The sequence below is a fragment of the Charadrius vociferus genome, unplaced genomic scaffold (assembly GCF_000708025.1).
Source record: "Charadrius vociferus isolate BGI_N301 unplaced genomic scaffold, ASM70802v2 scaffold190, whole genome shotgun sequence".
Lineage (NCBI taxonomy): Eukaryota > Metazoa > Chordata > Aves > Charadriiformes > Charadriidae > Charadrius > Charadrius vociferus.
The window spans coordinates 2,891,142-2,894,564 of NW_009646608.1; the positions used below are offsets into that span (position 1 = coordinate 2,891,142).

General features: G+C 42.8%; 1 protein-coding gene across 1 annotated transcript in view; it reads left to right on the forward strand.

Moving 5' to 3' along the window:
• IGF1R (insulin-like growth factor 1 receptor) overlaps nucleotides 1-3,423 on the forward strand; it is a 153,894-nt gene that overhangs the window by 30,897 nt on the left and 119,574 nt on the right. The gene's annotated exons all lie outside the window — the stretch shown is intronic.

Here is a 3,423-nt window from a genome sequence, read left to right on the forward strand (position 1 = left end):
AGATGTTTGTATTTTTTTTTTCTTTGCTTCTTCCAGCAGATTTGAAATAAAAGTATGTGGAAAAGTGTGGGGCCTGGAATTTTTAATATTAAAGCGTACTCCTTCCTCATGTTTAAAATTCTACACCAAGAGTGTCTGCACCACAATAGTTTGTTGAAGATGAACCACAGATTTTCAGAATTAGTGCTGAATCCTGTATGGTCCCACCTTCCCTTACGCTTAAGGATAAGGGTTTCCAGCAGCTCCACATCTTTAGGATGCATGAGTCAAGTGAGAGTTAACAGTCAAACTGTTAGCATCTGAGTAGAACAAAATACTGCATCCATAGCAACTACAAATGAGACAATACTAAAATCAGTGATTTTGAAAAATTTTTTTTTATGCCATCATGAAAAGTAAAAGGGGAACAAGTTATGAGATGAGAAAATATTTTTCTCTGCTGACTTTCAGAGCTGTGATTTCTTTATTCCTTTGACCAATCTCAATAATTCGGATTATTACTTGTAAAGAGCTCAGTACCTCAGAAGTATCTGGCATGGTGCTGTTGTGCAGATGACTACTTGATGAAACTCAGTATTAGGGACATTTGTCCTGTGATTTTGATGCTCTGGCAGGAAAGGGAATGAAAGAGATGAGAGGAAAAAGGGTGGCTAGTGAATAAAGTATATAGCCCTTTCCTTTAGGAATACAATATACATGGTCTGTCTCTCGAGGACAGTTTTTGAAGTCTTCATTCCTCTGAGTTCAAGCAAAAATAAGAAGAGTCTTTTAAATAATCTAGTTTCATTATGAGTCTTGTCCAGCAGAACCTTTCCAGCATATTTGGGTGCTTCATTGGCCTGTGTGGTTGTTATTATTCCAGCACTCCCTTCGAACGGGGCTTCTGGGTAGGTATCTCTCCAATTGCACATGTAGCTGAGGAACAGTGCTCACCTGACAGCCCCTACAGGGAGAACATCAGCATTGGCAGGCAAGAAGCAAAAGCTGACATCTGTTTTAATGCACAGCATTTTCTTTTTGTAGGTCCAATGCAACCTTGTACATATGAAGAATTATGACACAGCCTGTGGACCTCACCACAGACTGTTATGTTCATGTTCTTGGACGTACCACACTCAGTGTAGGGGAGGTTTGCATAATTTAAGTGGGCACCTTCATTTTGTGTATTTGAAAAGAAATATTCACATAATATGCACACAAATTTAAATGTTTTTATATCATGTGAAAGGTGATTAATATAGTGAATCTTTTGTATTTTAATTATCCTCTGTCACCCCAAAGACTACAGAATTACAGGGCTGAGTAATTCCAGGCTAGTAGTCATCGATCATGTCTGATGTTACTCTGGTTTAATTGTTGCTTATGCTTCTGGTCTTAACCAGCGACTTCCCTAGCCAACCCACAGTGCCTAGATGCCCTTTAGTTGTCAGGGTCGATGTGCTGAAATACTGTGTGGATGTGGCGGTCTCTTGTCTCTTCCAAGGTGACTGGAAATGCTGGTTGTGTCTTGAAGCGCATTATGCTGAGTGCTGCTCTGGATTGGGAGCTCTTTCCTCCTCCTTGCATACTAGAAATAAATGTTTTTGCTTTGCCCTTTTGGACTCTTGCTGCAAGCTGATGTGCTGCAAGACGTTGCCAATACCTCTTTTTCGTAATGATTTTAAAAAAACCCGTAAAATCTGCTTGCTACTGGAAACTTAAGTGAGTTCCTTCAAACCATGTTAAGTGGGCTCGCTGATGTCTCCTCGTTCCTCTCCTTTGGCTACTGGGCTGGTGGAACAGGGGGACGGCCAGCCAGGGGTCGGTGCCTTAGGCTGGTACACGGTGGAAAAAATCTGCTGTGAGAAGGAGAAATGAAATCACAGTGGCTGTGAAAAGCCAGTTAGTGTGGGGCTGCGCAGTGTCAGAGCTAACCTTAGCTCTGTAGTGTGTGTCGAGGGGGACCGTGCAGCTGTGTGCCTCTTCCTCAGAGCACGCGTTGGCCCAAGTAATAGGAATAGAGGCAGCCACAGCCCCTAAATCTGCCATGCTGAAGTGCAGAGGCAAGTATGCATGAGTATATGCTGAGAAACGGAACAGGAAAGGAGATGTCTGGTTGCTCCAGCAGCTTGCAAAAAGCCGGAGAGGTCTTTTAGTTCAGGTTCAGGGCTGGAGGTCAGCGTGTCCAAAGCTCGAATTCGGCATGGACAATATACTTCCTGTGACCTCACGTCAATCGCTTAATCTGTGTAATCTTACTTTGTGGTTTGCTGTCCTGTTTAAGGTGGGAGTGATAGTGTTAGCCGCTGCTGTATCTCTCAGGTGTGTTAGGATTAGTGGGTTAAATTTAGTTAAGACATGTCAGGCAGAAGTAGGAGATAAGTGTAGTAAAGATGCCGCTGTTACCGAAATACCACCTAGGAGTAATCTTCTTGCGAACGCTTCCCAAGCACAAGTCTGCTCTAGAGAAGGAATTTCAAAGTTTGAACCATTTAGGGTAGAAGAAGTACTCTAATGTTGGAGTGTTCTAAATTGCACTGAGGTATGATTATTATTGTCATGCTGTGTCTCATACAATGGATAAACGGGCTTTGCAAACAAATGTTACGTATATTAAATGAAGCTGTCACTTTAAGGCTTCCTGCGGTGTTTTAAAATAATGATTATTTTGCGGGGGTCAGGTAGGTGTATTGGTAAAAAGGATGACAGGTTGCAGCTGAGCTGGAGGAAATTCAAGTTGTCTCAGCTTCTGCCCAAGAGTTCTCACTAAGATAAGTTGTACACCCAGCTTGGATTACCGCTTTGCAACTCCTGCTGTCTGGCACAGAAATTGTTTCCCTCCAAATGCTGTGGAAGTGAGGGTTAACTGTCAGTGGAAATTTCGACTGCCTAAATTGGCTACTTCTGACTTTTCGAAGCAAGACAATGAGTTACCTCTCCCTGATGTAATAGCTTGTGGGGGTTTTAAGGCTTTTAAATAAGTCCCTGCTAGGAAGTAATATGGAGGGATTTGCCAACTCTCTTTTTTTTTTAAAAAAACTTTTTTTTTTTTTCCTTGGTGAAACCCTAAACCTGCCTTCAGTCTGTACGAGGGGATTTTTGGGGGTTGGGTGGGAGGAGGTGCAGAAAGGGAGGGTGTTCCATGTTTTGTTTCTTGCTTGCCTGGAACGCTTGAGATTGAGTAACCAGGGTATCGTCTGGCGTATCTGAGGCCAGTGCTAAAGCTTACAAAAGAGCTTAAGTCATTTCAGTAAATGAATTTAGCTGTTGTCCATCTACATCCTGTGCTTGTTGAGACTTTGCTGGTTCCCAGCTGTTTTCTATTGCTCCTGTGCCAGCAGTTGCTCCACCTCCTCTCAAGAGCTGGTGGAATAATTTGAGTGCTGACTTCCTCCAGGCAAACTCAGTCAGGTTTGCCTAAATCTCCTCAGCGATGGGAAGAGC